Here is a 15,232-nt window from a genome sequence, read left to right as displayed (position 1 = left end):
GAAACAAGATGGAACAAGGTTTGAAATACAATCAATGACTCGGAAATAAACTTTAACGACAGATATTAGATCTAATACATTTATTTTTTTACGCTTTTCAATTAATTTTTTAACCACGTGCTGTGAGCTGTGTTTTTGTGTGCAATGTTTGTCTGGGGAGGAAATTGAATTGACCCTAGGCAGACATCGGTTAAGATGTGGCAAATCATGTAGGTCACAGCCGTGATTAATATATATATATATATGTTACCAGGTAATGTTTGAAATCCGATATTCTATTAAATTCTTGATTTCCTCTAAAATGATGACTACATGTTCAGATAAAGTGAGAACCATTGTTTGAAAAGTCATAACATACGTTTCTGGGAATAATCCGCATGCAAGATCACAGGTTGATGTTTGACTACAAAAACGTACTCGATGTTGAAACTATTCCTGACAAGGAAATGCCTCTACTCTCAGATGCTGCAGCTCAGTCGGATGGAAATAGCCAAGGGTTGTTGTTTTTTTATTAGTGGATGATGTGCAAGTCAAAGTGCCAAAGTAACAAAAGCATTTGAGTGAGAAAAAAAAGTAAATTCAATGTAAATCAAAGTGTCATGCTAACCTTTCACCCTGCAACAAGGAGTCAACAGCAGGATATGTCTTACACCTTTTGTACTCCTGAAATTAGGTTTTTGTTTTCTTTGATTTATAGTTTCCCGAATTTTAAATATAGTTTTAAGAATTTAGATTTACCATAAGCAAATAAATTAAGGTTAATGAAAAAAAAAAGAATTAATAAAATCACAGTAAATATATTATGTATGTTATGATTGTTTGTTTTTAATTTCATACTATTTTGTGAATAATTTACTCTATATTTCTAAGTTACAGCTGACTGATTGATCAAGAGATCCCATCTACTGTCGTACGGATTCGCATGAAATTTCGTCCACAGGTTCTTTTTACCTCACCTTCACCTATCTCTTAGTCTATTGAACATTTGGAGCACACCACAAGATCCCTGTTGACCGTCTTTTTGGCTAATAGTTCATCTTTGGTCTTATATGAGAGCTCCGATCTATTTAAAGCTTCAAACACTTATCAGTCTTGCGTGTACAATAATGATGCCCATTTAAAAAACAATACTAAAATCTAATAATTATTTTGATGTCTTAATATCTTTTTTATTTATTTTTTATTAGTGAAAGGAGGGATAGTTAATCGCATTAAAATTGTTTACTTTGATGAGTAATTAAAAGCATGGTCTAGTACTGTCAGCTGTATAATAATTTATGTAAAAAGGAGACCTTTACGTGTCCCTATAATTAGAACATGATTTTACTTCTATATTTAGTCTCAACAGTGTACTGTTGATGATATGCAAGTGATGAAGTAAAGCACGCGTAAAAATACATGCTAGTGACCTAATTATATTTTTGGCGGTTCATTAGTAACTAGTGTTAATAGCCCGACAATACCTTATTCTAGAACGGGGGTTATATGTTTAAAAAAATAAAATACGATGCCTGGATTTACTTTCGAAACGATGTCAATACTATTAACTTTATGCCCCTCTGTCTTGTTCAAATCTGTATGCATACCCAAAAATTCAGAAAATTATTTCCATGTGGACAATGTTTGACAAACATTTTGTTGAAAACGTATCTGTAAATCAGCGTTTGAATATTTTCAACAAATGACTTGAACTTTAGAATATGTGCCTGTTTTCTCTGTCGGAATAAAATGTAATGCTATTTGTTGAACTAAATATTCGCGTGTAAGAAACAGTATTATCGTGGGCTTGTATTTTAATGCGATTGTAGCAATTTATAGTGAAACTCAAAAGGTATTATTAATACCTGAATAAAGCAATGTATTAGTAATTTTAGGATGTATGATATCAATTATCATTATACCGATATGACTAAAGCGATTTATAGTAACATTTAGAATGTATCAGATTGTGAGTTCTGCAATGTCTAATAACTTTTAGAATGTATCAGATTGTGAGTTCTGCAATGTCAACTTTTGGAATGTATCAGATTGTGAGTTCTGCAATGTCTAATAACTTTTAGAATGTATCAGATTGTGAGTTCTGCAATGTCTAATAACTTTTGGAATACATCAAATTGTGAGTTCTGCAATGTCTAATAGCTTTTAGAATGTATCAGATTGTGAGTTCTGCAATGTCTAATAGCTTTTAGAATGTATCAGATTGTGTCTAATAATTTGCTAACGCTTAAGTCTAGATCTTGACAACGATTACGTGAAACCATGTCACCTCGAAGTGTAACATGAATACCAACTACCAAGTGACACGATCGACTTCTACCTGCTCACATCCAAGTCAGTACAGCCCAGTACAGTACTCACGCAGGTATCAAAGTGTATAGCTATCTTATCTCCTTGCCTTCAGGTCTATCTTTCTTATCTACAAGTTCACTCAAGAGTAAACAAACAAAAAAGTCTTTCCTGACATTCACATCCACTGGTGTATCTCAATCTGTGGAGTTGTTCAGTTGTAACTTAGTCGTTCAAGAGTTGGACACTTTAGGCTGGATGCTACGTTTTTTAGTTTCTGTTTCGATGTTCATTCAAAAACCACGCCCTCCCCTGTACCTCTGTCATTCTTCAACTCCATGACGACTTCGGCATAGAGAATGAAGTGGGTGCCTAGACCTCTGCTGGTTCTTTTAGATACCACAGAACACGAAAAGAAATGTTAATATGAATAACTTACAAACATCATTATGATGGAGAAGTTGGACTCTATAGTTGAAACAAATGAAACATTTACATTCACACTAATATCCCTTTCAGACCTTACGATCTATAGGACAGAGCATGTAAAGGTCATTGGCACTAGGAAAGTAAGAAATTCACCTTGCTTCCGAGTCTTAGGTTTCGTATCCTACTAAACACTGAATTAAGACTGTAAAGTAAAGTGTCCCTTTCAAACCTTGCGATCTATAAGGGAAATGCTGCAAAGTTTCTCTGTTTCTCTGGCCAACCGTTAACGAGCAGGGTGTCATGTGGCCAGCAGAACTAATGTTTGGCTAGGAACCCGTCAGATTTTGGCGTACTAACAATCTCGAAATTCAAAATCCCAGCCTTCGCGGAGATTCGAACACAGACCACTCGGTTAAAACCAAAGCGAATTACCCCTCAGCCCCCACGCTCCTGAGTTAAAACTGTATGACTATAGAATGGAATCCTCGAGGCTCCTGAGTTAAGACTGTATGACTATAGAATGAGATCCTCGGGGCTCCTGAGTTAAGACTGTATGACTATAGAATGAGATCCTCGGGGCTCCTGAGTTAAGACTGTATGACTATAGAATGAGATCCTCGGGGCTCCTGAGTTAAGACTGTATGACTATAGAATGAGATCCTCGGGGCTCCTGAGTTAAGACTGTATGACTATAGGATGAGATCCTCGGGGCTCCTGAGTTAAGACTGTATGACTATAGAATGAGATCCTCGAGGCTCCTGAGTTAAGACTGTATGACTATAGAATGAGATCCTCGGGGCTCCTGAGTTAAGACTGTATGACTATAGAATGAGATCCTCGGGGCTCCTGAGTTAAGACTGTATGACTATAGAATGAAATCCTCGGGGCTCCTGAGTTAAGACTGTATGACTATAGAATGAGATCCTCGGGGCTCCTGAGTTAAGACTGTATGACTATAGAATGAGATCCTCGGGGCTCCTGAGTTAAGACTGTATGACTATAGAATGAGATCCTCGGGGCTCCTGAGTTAAGACTGTATGACTATAGAATGAGATCCTCGGGGCTCCTGAGTTAAGACTGTATGACTATAGAATGAGATCCTCGGGGCTCCTGAGTTAAGACTGTATGACTATAGAATGAGATCCTCGGGGCTCCTGAGTTAAGACTGTATGACTATAGAATGAGATCCTCGGGGCTCCTGAGTTAAGACTGTATGACTATAGAATGAGATCCTCGGGGCTCCTGAGTTAAGACTGTATGACTATAGAATGAGAACCTCGGGGTTCGCACAAACTTGTAGGTAGGGAACAAGACAAAGGAAAGAAGGTGAGAAGGACAAAGTAAGCGATAGGAGGATTGCATTAAGGAATACACGGGCCTGTTTATGGCGAAAGAGAAATGGAGAAAGACGGTGGACAGATGATGTGTGGTGCCTTAACGGTCCAACAGACTAAGGAACAGGTGGAGGTTCAAAGTGGTGAATGTAAAATACTGAGATAGGTGTTCGATAACTGAATTGACGTTGAGTGCCACCATTTTTATTGGCTACTTTGAATAATAAAGATTAAATACGAGGGATTAAACCACTGCGTACTCTGTGTGTTTGCGAATCACAAAACCGGTTAACACTGTACAACGTGACTCACATACCGGTTAGCACTATAAACACTATAAACCGTGAGTCACAGAACCTGTTAGCACTATAATCCGTGACTCATAGAAACGATTAGCACCATAAACCTAGGACTATAAAACGTGACTCAAAGAACCGGATAGAACTATGAACAAAAGAACTGAAAAGCACTAAAAAAAACACAGCCTCATAGCACCGGAAAGCACTAACGAAAAACGTGACTCACAGCACCGGAAAGCACTATAAACCGTGACTCACAAAACCAGAAAGCACTAAAGACAGTGACTCACAGAACAGGGTGTTAAAATTAATGCAGACTAGTTTTTCTGTTGATGTTTTTGTCGATTTCCATTGCAGACTCACACTCTTCCTTTGTGCTGCCTCTCTGCTGATCTACAAATTAGGTTGTCCTTATCAATAAAACATTCCCCTTCCCCCAAGACATGGCTAGTGAGTAAATATTAGAAGTCAACGTGTTAGTGTATGGTTTATATTTTGTCTTATCGAGTCAAATAAACATGAGATAAAGACAAAGACATGCTAGGGTATAAGAGGTTATTCCAGAACAAATAACCAAACCATATTTTGTATAAATAAATCTCTAGAGCTTTTCAAACACTTTCAATCTGTTATATACAAGTGTAGGTCTAATGGTTGTAAAAATTGATAGTTTTTGGTAGATGGACAAGTTTTTTTTAAATTTTGTATGTAAAGTTAGTAGACTGTTGCATGGGACAAACGTCCAGATTCTGACACGCTGACCTCTAATGTGCATTACTGTTTATTAAACCATGGTCACTCTAATGGAAAATCATACCATGTTGCTACACCTAATTATCACAAAGATGACTCACAAGTTACAGAATAAGTCACTTACTGACTCTATTTATTCATCTCAGTCAAACGTGTTAGATGCTTATTTATAGTTTAAAATCCAAATAAAATATCAACCAAAAAAAAAATTTGGTTTAACGCATATGCTAATGCTACATTGGATTAATTAGTTAACTTGTCCATTTATTTATAAATTTTATTCAAAACCCAAATAATAATTTTCTAGTTATCTTTTTCCAACCTTTACTCATACTGATAATTTTCTGTTGTATAAACAAATTTGTGACAATAACTCACAATGTATACTTGAATCCTAAAAAAGCAGAACATTTAGAGTAGGATCTAATTGGCTCACTTCATTTCTCCTACCACTTGCGAAATGTTTTTTGTTTCGAGCTTTGAATTCTAGTTCTGTAACAAAACAAAGTTACAAACATGCCCATTGAACAAAATGAATCACAAATGAGGTTTTTTTTTTTAATATTTGTTTTCGAATACATTTTTTTTCGGCGGCGATCCTCAGAGTCTTAATCTAAATATGTTGGATATCTTATCTTTTCAAGAACAAATCGGTTGTATTTGCGATGTAGTAAGGGCCTGTAAATTGATATTTGAATATTTTTCAAGTAAAACATTATCCAAAAGGTCCTTTTTTAATAGGATGAATAATTAGCTGTAGATCTCAGGAGAATGCGTATCTGCAGCGGAGAATGCGTTTCTGCAGTGGAGAATGTGTTTCTGCAGTGAAGAATGTAAAAAAAAACGATTTTGGCGACGAGGCTTCGCCCCGATCCCCACTGGGGGAGCTTACACCGCTCCCCTAGACCCCTGGCTGTCAAGAGAAAGGCCTCAACATGGCTGTTTTGTGGGGGATTTTTTTTTGTGTGTTTTTTTCGAATAATTTGTTTTTCGGGGGCGATCCTCAAATCCTTAATCTAAATATGTAAGGTATCTTATCTTTTCTAGGAACAGATCGGTTGTATTTGCAATGTAGATGATGTATGGTCAGCGATTGTCTGTTAGTATATCATTATTTGTCATTTGTCTAACGTAATCAAGATATAGTACATAGCAATATTAAAGTGTTAAGTATTTCTGTAGCATGACAATGAATGATGCGGAACTCAAGCTAGTACTAGCGAGTTGAAGTGTAACAAATCAATTAGTATTAGGTCTAGACTAACAGTTATAAATCTGTGAGATTACAAATACTTTAACCTATTAATTTTTATTTTATTTAGAGCAATCTCATGCTTTTAGCTTTCTCAATGCGCTATGATCCTATCACTTACTAGGACCAGTTGGGAAAGGGAAGGGGAGAAAGAAAGTAGTATCTGGGTGAAGGTTACTGTGATCGCTTTTTAAATGTATTTTATAAAAATCAAAAGTTGTACAACTTGAATTCGAACTCCAGCCTCATTAGTCAATACACTAACCACTCTGCCAACAACTTGCTTATGAAAATAGACGATTTCAGAGCAATATATTGTTAGTTTCAAACTTTAAAGCCACGACCTAATTCTCTACACAAAATATAAAGTGGGTTAATTCAACGTATACCTTCACATCTGTCAAGTACAATTTCTTTCACTTGTTAGATACCAAAAAAAAAAATTAATACTAATATTTTTTAATCATTTTTTCTTGCTTTGTCAGGTCTAGAAATAATTGTGCAAACAGTTCAAGTTGATTCGAGATTGGGTGCCAGACAGACAGCCAGACAGGCAGACAGGCAGACAGCCAGACAGACAGACAGGCAGACAGAGTGAGTTTATATAAGCTTTGTAATAACATACAGTTTAAGTCAGTTTTCATTACTTAAATATGTATGAATCACTTAAATTCTTATGCATGTCTCATGACCGTCCATTGAAGAGCATTTACATCTTTCAGTAAATGGATATGAAACTACTTTATGATTTATTAAATATAATTAAAACTCTTTTTGTTCGTGAACCAAGGATTTGTCAAAGTCAAACAAAGTCTAGAAGCCTGTCAATATCTATAGACCTATAGAATTCAGTCTCTAGATTTTGATGAGTCTCTTGATCAAAATCTAATGACCTAACAACATCAAGAGACATCAAAATCTAGAGACTGTCAAAATTTAAAGACACTGATATTTAAGAACATGGCCGGAAAGCTTTCATGAAAATCCATTTAATGATAATAATACTTCTATTTAAAAGCATGCCATATTTTAGAAGAATGAATTATGGCACTTTTAAATTTAATATCATTTTCCTTCTTTCAAAAAAAAAATTAATATGCATATTATAGTTTTAAAAAAAAATGTATATTTTGTTTGAGTTTGTGGAAGGTACAGTTTTGGGCCCTGGGTTGACACAAAGCCTACAAGCACGCTACAACGACACTTCTTGACCATGACAATGTTTCCAAATGTAAGATTTAGATTATCGTCGAGAAAATAAGAAAAGGAATATCCAAAGAACAAAAACATAAACGTTTCTGACCGTAGAAATTGGGATATTTTTTAAAAATCTCTATTGTGAAAGCCCCTCTCTTGTGGAGTCCCCAGAGCAGTAGCCCCACCTTCCCTCTCTTAAATCCGGCCCTGTCTTGAGACCTTTCTAAATCTAGAGCAGTGTTTCCCAAACTTTTGACTTATGTGTACCCCTTTTATAATTTTGAAACGCAGAGTACCCCTCGTCCCCTCCCCACCACACTTTACTTTATTAACAGAACACAATACCTGGGTAGTTTAAAAAATCAGCATAGTTTATGAGGTTCAACGCGCACCCCCTCCAAAGTCTTCTCGTACCCCACTTTGGGAAACACTAATCTAGAGCGACTAATGTAGAGACCTAACCAACTGTACGGCTCTATGGTTTGACAAAGCAAGGAAAGTTTCCTTATGAAACCTAGCAACACTTAGGGCACACGATGAATGAGTTCGCCTGGTACTAACATAGGTCACGTGTCCAGCACAGTGATCAACTCCCCTCTAGTTTGCCCAGATATCAAACCATGAAACTAAACCTTGGACCTCCACCAGGACTTAAACTTAGGACATGTAGTTCGACAGTCTTGCTCGTAAATGGCTCTGTCCCTAAAAGTTGCATGCATGAACTGGGCACATTGGAACTGTACAAGCAGTGGTTTGTGGATCTATCGATTGTATTTTTTTTTTGTAACCTTAACGATTTTTCGCAGTCATTAAATGTAAACACATGTTACTGAAAGAACTACATGTGTATCAGGGCCGGCCTTACAAAATTCGGGGACCAATTTAATGTATGCTTTCGAAGCCCCTACATATTTTTTTTACAATAACAACTTTTATTATTAATTAGATCATTATATCAAAATTTATTATACAACATGCATAGGAAGCAATTCAAACGCATTAGGCGCCAGTGGATTAATTGAAGTTACTTCAATCGTACTATAACTATGTTAACCCTTTAAGTAATACATCTTGGCCGCTGACAAGTGTCATGAATGATAGTGATATGCCAACTATTAATTGTTAGGTCCCTTGCGCGGGGACCCAATTTCGGAGCAATCGGTAAAATCGGCCTAAGCAGTCCCTGATGTGCGTCATTACCAATATTAGAAACTATATGTAGAGCAAATATGTGTCTCTTTAAAGTGTGGCGTTCAAAAACCGGGTCTGGGGGATGCATCCCTTCTGATCCTACTTACCTATGAAATTAAGTGTCACAAGTGCTAAATTTGGTGAAACTTTTATTTATAAGAATTGAAATCTCCCATTGAAAGAGGTCCAATAGACAGTCTCCATGGGGAAATGAAAGAGTTTCCAAGTAATGCTTTCAATCTAAACACGACATGTTTTGATTGAAGGTTGATACACTTTTTTGTATCAATTCCTTCGCGTGTATGTCACTTCTAACATTTTTAGTTGGGTTTTTTTTCTCTTTCTGTCTCTTGTGACTGAATACATTCAAACTAGGCGCAACCAAGGCAACGTTTCACAAGTTTTAATTTATGTCACTGTATAGTTATGCTAAGAATAAAACAAAAAGCGCACATAGACTAAGTAAGAAGACATTTATAGATATCTATATATAGATAGTTATAAGCCTATTAGAAAGAAATACGTGGTAATGTAGTTTTGCAATTATGATATGTAGAGACTTAGTAAGATATCTGTCAAAAACACAGTATGTAGACAGGATAAGAAGATATTTAATGGTAGTGTGTATTGACCTAAATCTAAGAGTTAAGAATTATAAATAGCAGCTTCTTGTATTACCGATGCGAGATATATAACAATAAAATCTTTTCTAAACAGCTTGTATCTCAGATTTTAAATTTATTCTGAAATGTCACAGTTTTTATTTTAATCAAAGTTCTTCATACACGTGTAGAAACGTGATCAAAGTCAGTGAATCTGACACTTGTGTCTTTGTGTTTTATAAGTGTGACTGTGTGACAGTGTTACAGTGTGATGGTGTGGCAGTGTGAGGGTGTTACAGTGTGATGGTGTGGCAGTGTGAGGGTATGACAGTGTGAAAGTGTGGCAGTGTGACGGTGTGACTGTGTCCTCTAGGAAAACGGTAGGACGATGAAATAAATGGAAATTGAATACAAAAGTAGACCTACTTGATCTGTATAAACTATCCCTCAGATCTGCTTGCAATGACTTGAATGATGTTCACAAATTCATGTCCTTATATTCCAGACAATGGGAGGCTACATAACTTGTCATTAAAGATTCGATAATGGAGAGGCTCCAACGTTTGAATGACAATTCATGTCACCATTGAGTCACAACATCAACAACCAAAGAATGGGAAAGTATTTAGGTTGTTGTTGAACTCTAAAGCACCACACACAGCTCACTGACACTGCAAGCGTGTGCCCGGTGTCACCTCGCTCTCACTCACACACACACGCACGCACATGCACGAACAGACGTGCGCGCGCGTAACTTTCTGTTTTGCCTCGTCTCCCCTCCCCCCTGTTCTGCACACGCCACGACGCTGGAGGAGAGGCGGTAAGAAAGAGAGGGGCGGACACTGGGAGGTGACGCTTGATCTAAACAATGGATGGGGACATAACAGACTCGGCCCTGTGAGGAGGGGCGATACCTCCTGTTATATTCTCTCGCTCTCTCTTGATCTCTGCACACACACATATATTCTTTTTTCTCTCTGCACTTATATTTCAAATACACCCTTCTAATTATGTTGGTTTCATATCCCTAGTATCGTGAGATCAGTCCTACTTACAAATGTTGGTTTCATATCCCTAGTATCGTGAGATCAGTCCTACTTACAAATGTTGGTTTCATATCCCTAGTATCGTGAGATCAGTCCTACTTACAAATGTTGGTTTCATATCCCTAGTATCGTGAGATCAGTCCTACTTACAAATGTTGGTTTCATATTCATAGTATCGTGAGATCAGTCCTACTTACAAATGTTGGTTTCATATTCCTAGTATCGTGAGATCAGTCCTACTTACAAATGTTGGTTTCATATCCCTAGTATCGTGAGATCAGTCCTACTTACAAATGTTGGTTTCATATTCCTAGTATCGTGAGATCAGTCCTACTTACAAATGTTGGTTTCATATCCCTAGTATCGTGAGATCAATCCTACTTACAAATGTTGGTTTCATATCCCTAGTATCGTGAGATCAATCCTACTTACAAATGTTGGTTTCATATCCCTAGTATCGTGAGATCAGTCCTACTTACAAATGTTGGTTTCATATCCCTAGTATCGTGAGATCAGTCCTACTTACAAATGTTGGTTTCATATTCCTAGTATCGTGAGATCAGTCCTACTTACAAATGTTGGTTTCATATCCCTAGTATCGTGAGATCAGTCCTACTTACAAATGTTGGTTTCATATCCCTAGTATCGTGAGATCAGTCCTACTTACAAATGTTGGTTTCATATCCCTAGTATCGTGAGATCAGTCCTACTTACAAATGTTGGTTTCATATCCCTAGTATCGTGAGATCAGTCCTACTTACAAATGTTGGTTTCATATCCCTAGTATCGTGAGATCAGTCCTACTTACAAATGTTGGTTTCATATCCCTAGTATCGTGAGATCAGTCCTACTTACAAATGTTGGTTTCATATCCCTAGTATCGTGAGATCAGTCCTACTTACAAATGTTGGTTTCATATCCCTAGTATCGTGAGATCAGTCCTACTTACAAATGTTGGTTTCATATTCCTAGTATCGTGAGATCAATCCTACTTACAAATGTTGGTTTCATATCCCTAGTATCGTGAGATCAGTCCTACTTACAAATGTTGGTTTCATATTCCTAGTATCGTGAGATCAGTCCTACTTACAAATGTTGGTTTCATATTCCTAGTATCGTGAGATCAGTCCTACTTACAAATGTTGGTTTCATATTCCTAGTATCGTGAAATCAGTCCTACTTACAAATGTTGGTTTCATATCCCTAGTATCGTGAGATCAATCCTACTTACAAATGTTGGTTTCATATCCCTAGTATCGTGAGATCAATCCTACTTACAAATGTTGGTTTCATATCCCTAGTATCGTGAGATCAGTCCTACTTACAAATGTTGGTTTCATATCCCTAGTATCGTGAGATCAGTCCTACTTACAAATGTTGGTTTCATATCCCTAGTATCGTGAGATCAATCCTACTTACAAATGTTGGTTTCATATCCCTAGTATCGTGAGATCAGTCCTACTTACAAATGTTGGTTTTATATTCCTAGTATCGTGAGATCAGTCCTACTTACAAATGTTGGTTTCATATTCCTAGTATCGTGAGATCAGTCCTACTTACAAATGTTGGTTTCATATCCCTAGTATCGTGAGATCAATCCTACTTACAAATGTTTGTTTCATATCCCTAGTATCGTGAGATCAATCCTACTTACAAATGTTGGTTTCATATCCCTAGTATCGTGAGATCAGTCCTACTTACAAATGTTGGTTTCATATCCCTAGTATCGTGAGATCAGTCCTACTTACAAATGTTGGTTTCATATCCCTAGTATCGTGAGATCAGTCCTACTTACAAATGTTGGTTTCATATCCCTAGTATCGTGAGATCAGTCCTACTTACAAATGTTGGTTTCATATCCCTAGTATCGTGAGATCAGTCCTACTTACAAATGTTGGTTTCATATCCCTAGTATCGTGAGATCAGTCCTACTTACAAATGTTGGTTTCATATCCCTAGTATCGTGAGATCAGTCCTACTTACAAATGTTGGTTTCATATCCCTAGTATCGTGAGATCAGTCCTACTTACAAATGTTGGTTTCATATCCCTAGTATCGTGAGATCAGTCCTACTTACAAATGTTGGTTTCATATCCCTAGTATCGTGAGATCAATCCTACTTACAAATGTTGGTTTCATATTCCTAGTATCGTGAGATCAGTCCTACTTACAAATGTTGGTTTCATATTCCTAGTATCGTGAGATCAGTCCTACTTACAAATGTTGGTTTCATATCCCTAGTATCGTGAGATCAGTCCTACTTACAAATGTTGGTTTCATATCCCTAGTATCGTGAGATCAATCCTACTTACAAATGTTGGTTTCATATCCCTAGTATCGTGAGATCAGTCCTACTTACAAATGTTGGTTTCATATCCCTAGTATCGTGAGATCAATCCTACTTACAAATGTTGGTTTCATATCCCTAGTATCGTGAGATCAGTCCTACTTACAAATGTTGGTTTCATATCCCTAGTATCGTGAGATCAGTCCTACTTACAAATGTTGGTTTCATATCCCTAGTATCGTGAGATCAGTCCTACTTACAAATGTTGGTTTCATATCCCTAGTATCGTGAGATCAGTCCTACTTACAAATGTTGGTTTCATATCCCTAGTATCGTGAGATCAGTCCTACTTACAAATGTTGGTTTCATATCCCTAGTATCGTGAGATCAATCCTACTTACAAATGTTGGTTTCATATCCCTAGTATCGTGAGATCAGTCCTACTTAAACTTTTCAGTCGACACGAAGATCTGTCATTAAGTGTCATTGGCGACTCAAGATAGGCCTACTGAGTTCCAGCATGGCTAATGAACCGTACACTAACGTGCACTCACACACACACACACAACACGTACACTAACGTGCACTCACACACACTCACACAACACGTACACTAACGTGCACTCACACACACACACACACAACACGTACACTAACGTGCACTCACACACACACACACAACACGAACACTAACGTGCACTCACACACACACACAACACGAACACTAACGTGCACTCACACACACACACAACACGAACACTAACGTGCACTCACACACACACACAACACGAACACTAACGTGCACTCACACACACACACACAACACGAACACTAACGTGCACTCACACACACACACAACACGAACACTAACGTGCACTCACACACACACACAACACGAACACTAACGTGCACTCACACACACACACAACACGAACACTAACGTGCACTCACACACACACACAACACGAACACTAACACACTTTACCATCATATTGGCAACGTCTGAATGAATAAAGAAAGAAGTTCAAGGTCAATACCTCATTATCCAATCAAATGATTTCATCAAGCGAGCTCTTTGTTTGCCCTAGTTGGGATCAATATCATATAAAATAACTTCACATATCAGAGAGCGTGGCTACAGGCAATCACATGCAAGGTATGCTGACTTTCCTTCTTCAGCACGCTAACAAGAGTTCATGGGAACATTTTTGACTGACATTTAAAAACTGTTAATACATGAAAACAGTTTCAAAAAAGTAAAATGCATTTCTATAAAAGGAGAAACTTTTTGTCTCATTTAGTGAACTTCAATGGTAGTGATGAGGATCTTCATTTCTTCAACACCATATAATGTTGAGTTGTAGACAAACTAGAATTGCATTAAAAATACTTCTTCTTCTTAACTTTCATAATAAAGTATATGGCCAACCAATATGGCCAAAGTGGCCCTCGTCGGACTATACATGGAAACTTTGTAAATTCAGGCTACTAATTACTCCCCCAATAATCTCATTAAATGTGACACGTATAGCAAACAATCTTTGACCAGAAATCATTGTGTGCGTGTATGTCAATATATAAGTTCTAAATTCAAGAGTCCCTAAAGCATCTTACATTTGCCACACAGAGTTCACGCACACCTGACATGCTGAGTACGTTTAATGATTTTGTATTCGAAATGTCTCAGGACAATCATTGTATCTTTTGTTAGTAACTTTATTTTTCCCGTGACATCTAGTAATACTATTTCAGCTGGTATAAAAGGTCAAACTAATAAAAGTATCTTGTAATATTTTCATTTGTGTTTCATCTTTACTCTTATTCCTAGCTACTATTTTAGTAATTGGACTAGGTCTATATATAGTATTCATCCTCCAGAGTTTCATGGAACGTGTGGCAGAATATTATTAGAGTGATATAATTATAGAATAATTCCTCTGTGTGTGTGTGTGTATATAAGTGCTTGTGTTCAGCTCAGTTTATCCATGTGAAACTGTACCCCTGGGATCAGTTAGATTCTGGCCGGTTCCTGGTATTGATTGGTCTCCATGCTAGTAATTTTAGAAACTGTATTTCCAACTTGTTGACTGCATGTATACAATAGAATAGTGGGAGTTCAGTGTCTTGATGGGAACCAATCTGTCGAGGAGCTGCAGACTTATTCCCCTTGGATCTGAAATGGATAATTATTTAGTTTTTTTGTTTGTCAAAGTGAAAAATAAGAAACTACTCAAACTGTTTACATGAAATAATGGTGAAATGATCACGTGACTATATGTACAATGGTTTTCTGTACTGTTTATTTCAGAGTTGATAGAAACATTTTCTTTCCAGTCCTTTAGAAGAAAACTTCAAAAAGAAACAGTACATTAAAAAAAAAACCTGCTTTTAATATCATCAGTATGTTTACACTTTTAGCTCGTTCTATGCTCTCTGTTCTGAGCTCATGTGTGGAGGTCACAGTTCAAACCTGTCAGAAATTTCGATGTCATTTTAAACACAAGAACAACAACTCGGCTTGAGCTAAATAAAAGTTAACAAACGCTGGCCTGGATA

The 15,232-nt window shown here is 37.0% G+C and overlaps 1 protein-coding gene across 2 annotated transcripts in view; it reads right to left on the bottom strand.

Annotated features, from left to right (window-relative positions):
* Positions 1 to 10,043, bottom strand: part of LOC106060209 (receptor-type tyrosine-protein phosphatase kappa-like) — an 88,829-nt gene extending 78,786 nt beyond the window's left edge. For both annotated transcript variants that reach the window (XM_056030191.1, XM_056030192.1), the window contains exon 1: positions 9,770 to 10,043. The gene's annotated coding sequence lies outside the window, so the exon portion shown is untranslated. The remainder of the gene's footprint in view (positions 1 to 9,769) is intronic.
* Positions 10,044 to 15,232: the final 5,189 nt, after the last annotated feature.

Source organism: Biomphalaria glabrata, chromosome 5 (genome assembly GCF_947242115.1).
Source record: "Biomphalaria glabrata chromosome 5, xgBioGlab47.1, whole genome shotgun sequence".
NCBI lineage: Eukaryota > Metazoa > Mollusca > Gastropoda > Planorbidae > Biomphalaria > Biomphalaria glabrata.
Note: the sequence above shows the minus strand (reverse complement) of the source record. Positions and strands in the feature narration are given on the sequence as shown.